Below are 13,011 nucleotides of genomic sequence, written 5' to 3' on the forward strand. Positions count from 1 at the left end.
AGGAGAGCTAGAATTAGTAACGTTAGAAGAAACTTCCTCGTACAACAATGATTCTAACACACCAGGAAAATATGGACCTTTCTACAAATGATATGAAATATAATTGTTGTTTCAGTAATAAGTCTGATGAACTCACGTTAAAATTTGCAGGTGGCCTTTAAATAATGCATAAAAAGAAGCCAATGAGGACACTAAGATCTCTTCAGATAATAGTATTAATACATTTGTTTTCTTTTGTTCACAAAATGTGTTCATAGATTACCCCTCCAATTTTTAGCTGTAGTCCCCAACCCTGGTTTCCTGATAGCAATAAGGATGTCTCCAATGATCAGGGCTGCCATCAGAAATTGTGGGACCCGGGACTGACAAAATAGACAGGGCACCCCTCGGAAAAAAAAAAAGATTCTGGCAAACCGCTCTGCCCCTATGTGATGTCATACATCGTGACATTACATATAGGTGGAGCTTTGCAGATCTGCAGAAATGATTTAAAGAGAGCTGATGCACAGGAAAGGATTCTGTTAAGAAGTCCTCTCTGCTCATCAGCCTGCTGTTGTTGTGCAGCCTGGTGCCACTCTCCAGGTATCGGCGGTAGGAGACAGGGGTGGGCCCCCCTCTCTGTAAGGGACCCAGGACTCCAGTCCCCGCAGTCCCCCCCCGATGGCTGCCCTGCCAATGATATTAGTAACCAAGTGATCACTGATACATCCTTAAAAAATTCATCTTTTATTTTTTTTATCTCTGTCACATAAAATTATCCATATGTTGAAACTTTAATTGGATCAAATCTGAGAAGACATGACACTGTAAAAACAGTCTTCCATTTATTATCTAACAGTTATCTCATTATCAGTTATCTATTAACTAACATTTATTATCTAACAATACACGAATGACAGTCAGGGAAGCTGATGAGGGAAGTGGGGCAGGGATTCTAAATACTGCTGTCTACAAAACTGAATGTTCATGGTTACTAGAAGATGTGAATTATTCTACAGTCATAAAAAATATCCAATTGAAACCTTAAATAAATGTCTATATGATACAGTATTTTAAATATCATATGTATTTTTGTATATCACTAACCCTCGTGAGCTTTTGCTTCATTGGGGGTCATTCCGAGTTGTTCGCTCGCTAGCAGATTTTAGCAGCATTGCACACGCTAGGCCGCCGCCCTCTGGGAGTGTATCTTAGCTTAGCAGAATAGCTAACGAAAGATTAGCAGAATAGCGAATAAAAAATTCTTAGCAGTTTCTGAGTAGTTCCAGACCTACTCCTAGACTGCGATCACCTCAGTCCGTTTAGTTCCTGGTTTGACGTCACAAACACTCCCTGCGTTCGGCCAGCCACTCCTGCGTTTTTTCCTGGCATGCCTGCGTTTTTTAGCACACTCCCTGAAAACGCCAAGTTGCCACTCAGAAACACCCACTTCCTGTCAATCACACTACGATCACTCGAGCGTTGAAAAAACGTCGCTCGAGCTTGTGTAAATCTCCAAAGTTGTGTTAAATTACTAAGCGCATGCGCGCTGCGTACCATGCACATGTGCATTTTCCACCTAATCGCTGCATTGCGAAAAACGGCAACGAGCGAACAACTCGGAATGACCACCAATGTTGGTTGATTAACACTGAGCAAAATAGTAACTGTATAGAGATATGAAAAAAAAAATAGATTTGTACACTTTAAAGAAAAGGCACTTTAGGGGTGACATAATTAATATGTATATATCCAAGGATATTAAAAAGATTTATGCAATAAACTTCTTGTATAATAAAATGACCCAACAGGGCACTACCGGCGATTGCAGCTAAATGATGAACGCCGCCAGCCAATTACAAGTACCCAGGCATGTGAAAAAATGATTACATTTGGAATGTGTTGCTCTGCCGAAGCCTTCATTTAAAAAGTGCATTTCTTGGCGCTATTGAAGCAATATAATAAATTTTTTTTTATAAAGTAGCAAATTTAAAGAGAAATAAAAGTAGTCTAAATATCCCCTTACACTCATTGCTTTCTTGTGGCATGAATGAGGCTAAATCAAACAGTATTTTAGGAGAAAAACTGAAAAGATTATATAATTGAAAAGAATGGTAATAATGAAGAGAGAGGTATCACTTTCATGTAACCTGTACACTTTTCACAGTGCACCTCCTGAAGATTTTTTTCGAGGCTTACGTATAGCTTTTGGAAGGAGAAATGCTCATTGATTAATGCAGAGCTTGCTTACAGGGCAATTTAAATCAAACCCCAGTTATTTTGTGGTTAGGGTTTCCATATAATCCATTTAATAAGGCACACATATGGATTATACAGATTCTGTGGCTGGCTGATTTCAGGGGGTATGTAATAACGTGCCAGAAGCAGAAAGTGTGACCCTTTAAACAAGATCTTCTGTTGTTGTTTTTTGAAAGCAGAAATCATTTACATCCCCCCTTCAAGTCTACATTTCCCCTGGTCAGCCAAATAATCTGTGGAATTCACGTGTCCCTTGTTAATGGGATGATCTGGCAGGGGTATACCTGGGGTACACTTTGTAAATGCATACCTTCCAGCTGCCCCGATTCCAGCGGGACAGTGTCTCACCTGCAGGCACAAGTGTACCATGGGTGGGGGGCAGTTGGGAGATCCTTTGATCACCCGCTGCTCTGCTCTGCAAAGCAGTGACTGATCTCCCAATAGATGCCGTGTGCACGGCATCTATTCATTGCTGGGAGGCGAGCAGTGGAGTGCCCAGCTGCATGGGGAGCACTAGGTACGCCCCCAAAATGCTGGAAAATAGGTCAGTTCGTGCGAGATGACGCCCACTCAGCCGAGTTTATGCCCACTTTCCGGGTCGCGCGCTGCTACGAGACTCCCGGATCTATGTTCCAAAAAGTTGGGAGGTATATAAATGGCATCTTATGTTGCCCATATTTCTGGACAGGTCATAAACATATACGTGTAAAAACTGTAATACTGTTTTTTTTCTGTTAGTTATTTATTTATATTAATGTATAATATATCCAAGCTTTATTTTTTAATAAGAACATATGCTACTAAAATGTAAATAGTTCCGTAAGGAAGAAAGCAAAAATGTTACAAAAATTATTTTCTTTTTATGGTGAAAATGAAAAACTGAATTTTAAAAAAGCCTGTATGTTCTTCTGATTGGGGAGTCAAGTATTCCAATCAATCTAAGTCATGAATAGAGAACAGGCACACAGTTTTAGAATGTCAACAGATAAAAAGCAGCAAAGACTGTCCATAGTCAAAGTTCACATCATATTTTCTGGTTATGTTCAAGAATAATGTGAAAGTTATTAGGACAAAAAAAGATAAGATGTGAAATAATTTATGACTCTCTTTTTATCTGGGTTGTATGATCATAAATGCATGTAGAACTTTTCAAACTGTCTCATTTGGGAAGGGACCTGAGGGAATAGTCATCTAAATTTTAATATTCAATTTTTTAACTCATGAGACTATTTTTTTTTAGTTAAAATAATTTTAGGTTAACCAAAACAAAATGTATGTAAATAATAGGTCACACGGCCAAAACAATATAATCACATTAAGAAATATAAGTGACCAGTCACATGTCTTGCAGTAAACATATTGACAATTACCAGATCATGTTGAAACAGAGCATACAACGACGGAAGAGAAAGGAAAGATAAGGGAGGGAGGGGGGGGGGGGGGAAGGGAGACACAAAACGGGTGCTTATTAGGGAAAGACAGAAATCCATAAAGACGCCAGGGATCTCTATGCCCCTCCTCTCTGCCGGCAGCGGTGTAGAGTCTGAGCATTAGAGGGCGCAGACTCTAATGACCATGCGCAGGTCTCTGGAAAAATGGTGCGACAGTCATTTTCTCAGTGTTTCAATACTGCCCACGCACAAAATGCTGATTAAATGCAGCACTGCTGCCATCGGCGAGGAACTCCGGAGGTGAAAATATTCAAGAAATGGGTACAGCATTTGCAGTGTGAGCCTGTGTGCACCGCAGACACCGCACCCATTATAAATGCACTAGTGTAACAGATGCATTTTTATAGTTATAGCAACTGATAGAGCTATCATGGGTTTAAGGGTACAGAAGGCCCCGGATCCAGGACTCTTAATTGTTACTGGTAACTAGAGAGCAATGACCCATTTTTGACAAATTGTAATTTCCTCCCTTGTGCATCCATCTATTTCTGTGTTTCATCAATTAAGCATGATGTAGGCAATAAAAATAAACAGACTAAGGAGGAAGTCTGTATGGTTCAAGTGAACCACACTCCCCAGTCATCGTTATAGAAAAAAGCACATTCTGAGGCATGACCTAGAATAGGGGTGGGCAAAATACGGCCCGCGGGCCGGATGCGGCCCGCAAACTGATCCTGCCCGGCACACTGCCTTCCACCAGCGAGCAATGACAAGCGGCCTGACCGGCTGAGCTGCTTGTCATTGCTCTGCACTGCAGTACCTCCAAGCTGCCGGCGGCGCCTCTCTCCCCTGCTGCTGCTGTGTTGTAGCAGCCTCCTCCTCCGGCCTCCAGAGTCCCTAGTGACAGCAGCTGTGTTCAGCCAAAAAGGGGGTGGGACTACGTGCTGATGAGGGGATGGGGCTACACGGGACCTCAGGGGGCGGAGCTACATGGGACAAGAGCCAGACTGCTACAGATCCATCATTCCTGCCACTGCCAGCCAGATCAGTAAGTTAATGGGAAAAGTGAGTGAGAGAGAGAAAGGGTGTGTGTGTGTGTGTGTGTGAGAGAGAGTGTGTGATAGTATGCATATATTTGTGTGTGTGGACAGTGGCGTCAGACTGTTTTTAGGTTTGGGGGAGAGATCTTTAGCTCTCGCTGTACCAGCCTCGTGTTCTGTCACCATGTCACCCCCGTGTTCTGTCATGTATAACCCCCCCCCCCCGTGTTCTGTCAGTGTCACCCCCCATGTTCTGTCACTATGTCACCCCCCCATGTTCTGTCACCCCCACCGTGTTCTGTCACTGTGTCACCCCCCCATGTTCTGTCACCGTGTCACCCCCTCCATGTTCTGTCACTGTGTCAAACACCCCGTGTTCTGTCACTGTCACCCCCCTCCCCATGTTCTGTCACTGTGTCACACCTCCCGTGTTCTGTCACCGTGTCACACCTTTCCCCAGGGGCCATAAGACACTGGATAATTTGCTTGCTGCACAATAATTATCCTAAATAAAATGTTAATGTGTAAAAGGGGGCTCTACCTGCTGTAATGTGTAAAAGGGGGCTTTACCTTCCGTACTGTGTAAAAGGGGACTCTACCTACCGTAATGTGTGTAAAAGGGGCTCTACCTGGTGTAATGTGTGTAAGTGGCGCTGTGTGGCACAATTAGAATAATGGAGACTATTGTGCAGCCTAATATGAATCTGTATTATTTTTTGCCCACACCCCTACCACATAAAGCTACATCCCTATATTTTTGGCAAGTGGGGGGAGCTGCTATTTTGTATGTGGCTCTCGGATACTGACAGGAAAAGTCAAGTGGCCCCTCAGCTGAAATAATTGCCCACCCCTGACCTAGAAGCACCTGCCACCGATGCCTGTAGCAGTGGAATTCCTCCCAACACCTCTGAATATCAGGACTGTCCCATTGAAATTTAGTATGTTGGGAGATGTGCATTTGTTACTGCAGACATGACTCTGTCAAAGAACACATATGGTAACACATGTTGTCAGATAACATTTGGGGATGATTATCCTGGATTTGCTGAATCACAGTTATGTTTGCTAGGGAGCCAGACATTACTTTTGTATTTATATACAAACTCTTTAGAGAAAATAAGATATACTGTATTCTGTACATACTAAGTCTGGCCTGTATTTTGATTTTGTGGAGAGCTGTGAGCATCTTGGCGAGAAAAGAAAAGTATTCCCAGTGGTAAAAACACTGCAGACATACTGGGTAGAGCCAGACACAGGTAGGACGCTATTAGAAATCATGTGCCAACCTATAATATGATAAACAGGGGCCTATCTAAACCCACTCCTCATTCTGATTACTAGTACTTTTACTTTTGGGAGCTGTATCAAACCTTCAGCAGCATGAAACTATAGAAATTGCCCATAACAACCAATTAGCTTTTAGGTATAATTTAGCACAGTCTATGAAATATGTAACAATATGAAACAGTAGTGATCACTGATTATACAAATTAGGGCTCCATTCAAGTGGCTGGTATATAGCAGGCCTCTAATCTCTGGTGACCAGTGGCTAGAAGAACTTCATGAATCCACCCTGATACATATTGCAGTGCTGTTTACTGTAACAGCTATGTTTATATTAGAGATGTGTGGCGGGCACTTTTCATGTTTTGGTTTTGTATCTGGATCCTCGCTTGTGTTTTGGATCTGGATTGGTTTTGCCAAAACCACCCTTTCGGGTTTTGGTTTTGGATCTGGATGATTTTTGGGGAAAAAAACATAAAAACAGCTAAAATCACATAATTTGGGGGTAATATTAATCCTACAGTATTATTAAGCTCAATAACATTAATTTCCACTCATTTCCAGTCTATTCCGAACACTTCACACCTCACAATATTGTTTTTAGGCCAAAAGGTTTCACCAAGGTGGCTGGATGACTAAGCTAAGTGACCTAAGTGGGCGGCACAAACACCTGGCCCATCTAGGAGTGGCACTGCAGTGGCAGACAAGATGGCACTTAAAAAAACTAGGCCCCAAACAGCACATAATGCAAAGAAGAAAAAGAGGTGCACCGAGGTAGCTGGGTGACTAAACTAAGCAACACAAATGTACGGCACAAACACCTGGTCCATCTAGGTGTGGCACTGCAGTGTCAGACAGGATGGCACTTTTAAAAACTAGGCCCCAAACAGCACATGATGCAAAGAAAACAATAAGTGGTGCAAGATTGAATTGTCCTTGGACCCTCCCACCCACCCTTATGTTGTATAAACAGGACATGCACACTATAACAAACCAATCATTTCAGCGACAGGGTCTGCCACATGACTGTGGCTGAAGTGATTGGTTTGTTTGGGTTCCCACAAAAAAAGAAGCAGTTAATCCCCCCCCCCCCCCAAAAAAAAAGAAGAAGCAATTCATCTCTCCTTGCACAAACTGGCTCTACAGAGGCAATATGTCATCCTCATCCTCTGATTCCTCACCCCTTTAATCCTCCATAGATTATTAATTCGTCCCCACTGGAATGTACCATCACAAGGCCCGGTGTACTTTCTGGAGGCAATTGCTGGTAAATGTCTTCACGGAGGAATTTATCATTCATTTTGGTGAACATCATCTTCGCCACATTTTCTGGAAGTAACCTCCAACGCTGATCGCTGACAAGGTGACCGGCTGCACTAAACACTCTTTCGGAGTACACACTGGAGGTGGGTCAACTTATGTAAAATAAAGCCAGTTTTTGCAAGGGCCTCCAAATTGCCTCTTTTTCCTGCCAGTATACGTATGGACTGCCTGACATGCCTACTTTGATGCTGTCATTCATATAATCGATGAGGGCAATGACCTGACTCAAGCTGGCAGTTTCTGAACTGACTTCATGTGTGGCAAGTTCGAAGGGTTGGAGAACCTTGCACAAGACGGAAATCATTCTTCACTGCACTTGAGTCAGGTGCATTCCCCCTCCTTTGCCTATATCTTAGGTGGATGTACAGGCTTGAATGGCCCTTTGCTGCTCCTCCATCCTCTGAAGCATATAGAGTGTTGAATTCCACCTTGTTACCACCTCTTGCTTCAGGTGATGGCAGGGCAGGTTCAGGCGTGTTTGATGGTGCTCCAGTCTTCGGCACGCGGTGGCTGAATGCCGAAAGTCGGCTGCAATTTTTTTTGGCCACTGACAGCATCTCCGGCACGCCCCTGTCATTTAAAAAAAAATAATTGTGCACCACCAAATTAATTGTATGTGCAAATGCCCAGATGTAATGCACGCACAATATTGATGGTGTTGTCCGATATCACAAATCCCCAGGAGAGTCTAAATGGGGTAAGCCATTGTGCAATGATGTACCTCAGTTTCTGTTGTCAATGGTGTGCCTCTAACGGAAACCGGTGATACACAGTGTAGCCTCCCTAGGAACAAGCTGGCGTTTGTGAGATGCTGCTACTGGTGCCGCTGCTGTTGTTGCTGTGGGATGCAATACATCTACCCAGTGGGCTGTCACAGTCATGTAGTCCTTAGTTTGCCCTGCTCCCCTTGTCCACAAGTCCGTGGTTAAGTGGACACTGGGTACAACCACAGGACACTGAGGACACTTTTCTTAATGTCCCTGTACAGTCCGGGAATCGCTTTCCTAGTAAAGTGGAATCTAGATGGGATTTGGTACCGGGGACACACTACCTCCATCAATTGTCTAAATCCCACTGCACTAATGGCGGATAATGGATGCACATCTAACACCAACATAGCTGTCAAGGCCTCAGTTATCCGCCTTGCAACAGGATGACTGCTGTCATATTTCATCTTTCTTGCAAAGGACTGTTGGACCGTCAATTGCTTAGTTGGAGTAGTACAAGTGGTCTTCCGACTTCCCCTCTGTGATGACTATCAACTTCCAGCAGCAACAACAGCAGCAGTAGGCGTACCACTCAAGTATCCTCCGGAGGAATCCCAGTTAAGAGAGGACTCTTCAGTCATGCCAGTGATACGGCCTGCAGGACTACTGACGTTCCTGACTGAGGAGGAAATTGACATTGAGGGAGTTGGTGGTGTGGCTTGCAGGAGCTTGGGTACAAGAGGAAGAAGACATTTATGTGTCAGTGGACTGCTTACGCTCTTGCTCAAAGTTTCTGAACTTGACAATGACTTCTGATGAATGCGCAGCAGGTGACGTATAAGGGAGGCTGTTCCTAGGTGGTTAACGTCCTTACCCCTACTTATTACGGATTGACAGAGGCAACACACGGCTTTACACCTGTTTTCCGGATTTGTGGAGAAATAATTCCACACTGAAGAGGTGGCTTTTTTGGTATTTTGCCCAGGCATGACAATGGACTTTCTCATCCCACGGACAACAGGTGTCTCCCCCGGTGCCTGATTTAAACAACCCACATCACCATCAGAATCCTCCTCGTCAACTCCCTCCTCAGCGCCAGCAACACCCATATCCTCATCCTGGTGTACTTCAACAGTGACATCTTCAATTTAAATATCAGGAACTGGACTCTGGGTGCTCCTTCCAGCACTTGCAGAGGGCGTGCAAATGGTGAAAGGAGCCACTGGTACCCGTCCAGTGTTGGGAAAGTCAGGTTTCGCAACCGCCGACACACTTGGACTCTCCTTGGGGATTTGTGATACCATCTTAGAACGCATAGTTTTTTTCTGTGCTTTTGCCTGCTTAACTCTTATAATTTTTCTAGCGGGAGGATGAGGGCTTCCATCGTCAGGTGAAGCTGAATTACTAGTAATGAACATAGGCCAGTGCCTTAGCCGTTCCTTGCCACTCCGTGTCGTAAATGGCATATTGGCAAGTTTACATTTCTCCTCAGACCATTTACATTTATTTTTTTGGGTCATTTTACTGAACTTTGGCTTTTTGGATTTTACATGCCCTCTACTATGGCATTGGGCATCGGCCTTGGCAGGCAGCGTTGATGGCATTTCATCGCCTATGTCATGACTAGTGGCAGCAGCTTCAGCACTAGGAGGAAGTGGTTCTTGATCTTTCCCTATTTTATCCTCCAAATTTTTGTTCTCTATTATTTTTCTGGAGTTATATAACAATATGCGGCACAGGAGAGCGTACCTCTACACCACACAAGAGAAACCCTGTGAAAATTATTTGGATTAAATATTAATAACCCCTTTATTTGGAGTAAATAATATACAGCACAGAACAGCACCACTGAACTTATATGGCAGCACCACTGGACTGGAATTATATGGCAGTACCACTGGACTGGATTTATATGGCAGTACCACTGGACTTATACGGCAGTACCACTGGACTATAATTATACGGCAGTACCACTGGACTTATACGGCTGTACCACTGGGGGTTCATTCCGAGTTGATCGTAGCCCTGCAAAAATAGACATGCGTGGGGATGCCCAACACAGGGCTATCCCGCTCCGCATGTCAGTGCTGGCCCCCCCCAGCAGAAGTGCAAAAGCATCGCACAGCGGCAATGCTTTTGCACTTTAGGAGTAGCTCCCGGCCAGTGCAGCTTTAGCGCGCTGGCCGGGAGCTACTCGTCGCTCCCGGCCCGCAGCGGCTGCGTGTGACGTCGTGCAGCCGCTGCGGCCCACCCGCACGGTCCGGTTATGCCTGCGTTGGCCGGACCGCACCCATGAAATGGTGGCCAAACACTGCCATTTTGGCACCCCCACCCAGCGACCGCCTCTGCCTGTCAGTTGGGCAGAGGCAATCGTACTGCAGGGACGGCCTTTGGCCGTCTGACATGCGCCAGCGCTCTGCGGTGCCGGAGCATGCGCAGTTCTGACCCTATCGCACTGCTGCGATAAACTGCAGCGTGCGATCGGGTCATAATGACCCCCTATATTCATTCTGTTCACAGAACTAACCAGTGTCAGGAATTTAACACTTGAGTTGCCTGCTACAGGTAAACACAGTTCCCTTGACTAATACATATACATACCTCCCAACATCAGTACCAAGGAAATAGGGACTCCCCTTGCGCTGCAAAGCCGCCCCCGCCCAAAAGGGGTGTGGCATATAAAGAGGCGTGTCTTCACAGGCATGCCGCGATCGCGTGCCATTCCTCCAATTTTAATAACTGTGGGGGCATGGCCGGCGCTCTGTTAGCTTCTGGCATGCCCCCTGTCCCTGTCTCCTGTGAATAGATGCTGTATGCATGTGTGCAGCATTTATTCACCGCCGCTCTGCTCTGCACTAAGCAAAGCAGCCAGTGAGTGGCAGGAGCCTCCCAACTGCCTCTCCCCCCCACACCGCGAGACACTGCTGCCCGTGGGTGGGACGGCAGGACAGTCCCAAAAAAACGGGATTGTCACGTGAAAATCGGGACAGTTACATATATATGGCTTTAGGGCCCAAATCTGATTGGGCTGCTGGTGCCTCTGGGACACATAGCAGCCGAATGGGCTATTTACACACATCTGACCGCTATTAACAATTGTTCATGAATTATTTGACTGACAAGATGCAGTATCGCCCTTAGTGTGCGCCTTGCCAGCAGAATGAACAAAAACATAGTAAATGTTTAGTATCTGCTGTCAGGTTAAATAAAAGTGCATTTTATTTATTTAATTTTTTGGAAAATATATTTTTTATTGAATTATGTGCATGTATGTCAGTTAGTTGAACAGTCTGTTTAACTGTCTTCATAAGATTGTAAGGTTTGCAGATAGAACAAAGGTGCTTATACAGTGTAAAAGCCACATACAGTACATGGATTTACAATACAAGTTTATATTTCCAATGTACATTAATATTGTACAACACAAGGATCAGACAATAGTAAACAGGAAAACAAAATGAAAATGCCGGCACTCAACCGCGCCTCTCACCCCCGAGAGCAATACTCCCCCCTCCCCCCAATCTCCTCCGGTTCAATCGATATAGGTAGGCCTAACCATTAGTAATGTCCACCTCTATAGTCGGGTCATTATCAATCGTTGTAAATACCAAGACGTGTCTTGTAAGCAATAATAAATCTAGTGTTTTATCTCCATGATAGAGTTGAGATATAACTTTCCCACATAATGAAAACATTTTCTACTTTGGATTCCCTATGTAACTTTACTTCAATCCAGTCCATTCGAAACAGGGGAAAAAGTTTCGATTTAAGTAGTGACAATGACAGGGTGTGTGAGGATATCTGCTAATGCAAAATTGTTTTACGGGCTGCATTGCTTATTGCAAATAGCAAGCGCCTGCATCCTTTACTGATTCTTAGTTCTGTTGAAAAGAACCCAAATCTAGCCCACTCTGCTTTTAGGAGTACGTAATTAAGCAGATAAGTCTCAGCATATTTTTGAACCTGAAGCCAAAAACTCCTAATGAGTGGGCATAACCAAAAAGTCCGCAAAATCTTCTCCACACCTATAACAAGAATGTGAGGATTACTGTCCCATTAATAAGCTTCTATGTGAAGATTAGTATGTTCTATGGAAGATATTTAAGAACATTTCTGTGTACATGGAGGAAGTGAGCATCCTACAGGAGACACCAAGGGCATTCACAAGGTCTTCTACCGTATATGTAGGAAATGTCGGTAATCATTGTGCCATACCTCCAGTGGACATGTGATCCATATTTTCCCTAAAAGAATGGTAATAGTATGAGATGGCAGTGGCTTCACAATGGAGGTGCGGGCCGAACCCTGGTGTTACCCGCTGAGGGATGACACCAAAGTGCCGACTGCTCTTAAGTGACAGGAGTAGGGTTCTGCACTGTGACATTACGTGCAGCACCCTGCTCCTATCACTGTGCAGGAGCCGGCACTTTACTTACACTGGTCCCCAGAGACAGCCCGCTTCTCCTGACCCCTGGAGTGACAAAACGGCCCCTATTTATGAAGCCACGCCCATATCCATGAGGCCACACCATTTTTCCTGGCGCGTGGCTTGCTGCACACTTAATTTGCCCACCCCGCTCCGGGTGTCACTGCTACCAGTGACGCCTTTGTGAGATGGCCTTTTTAAGAACTAAAGGGACATTCAAAATTCCAATTTGATTTTGTCAGTCTTTGCCTGAAAATACACGAACCACGAACTTGTAATGTACTTAGCTTGCAGGAAGACCAGGGGGATAACGCGACATCGAACTATACTTTTCACTGCTTCGAGAAAGTCAAGATGCATTGTGTTGTCCTATTACACCTGGCTATAGGATAGAGAACAGATTGAAATAAGGAAAGATGAATCTGCTGTCGGTGTTAGACACTGAGCCTGGCCGCCCAAAATTTTCTACTAAACCAGGTATTCCTCAAGAGTCTCCCACTTGAGTACTGACTTGGCCCAACACTGCTTAGCTTCCAAGATCGGAAGGATTCGGGCGTTACCAGTGTGGTATGATAGTAGATAATTGATGATTGCTTCTATTA

At 44.5% G+C, this 13,011-nt stretch overlaps 1 protein-coding gene and 1 pseudogene across 4 annotated transcripts in view; one reads left to right on the top strand and one right to left on the bottom strand.

Moving 5' to 3' along the window:
- The window catches only part of CCSER1 (coiled-coil serine rich protein 1), a 1,413,620-nt gene that overhangs the window by 626,238 nt on the left and 774,371 nt on the right, over window positions 1-13,011 (top strand). The window lies entirely within an intron of this gene.
- Window positions 12,872-12,990, bottom strand: LOC134948770 (5S ribosomal RNA; annotated as a pseudogene).

The sequence above is a fragment of the Pseudophryne corroboree genome, chromosome 1 (genome assembly GCF_028390025.1).
Source record: "Pseudophryne corroboree isolate aPseCor3 chromosome 1, aPseCor3.hap2, whole genome shotgun sequence".
Lineage (NCBI taxonomy): Eukaryota > Metazoa > Chordata > Amphibia > Anura > Myobatrachidae > Pseudophryne > Pseudophryne corroboree.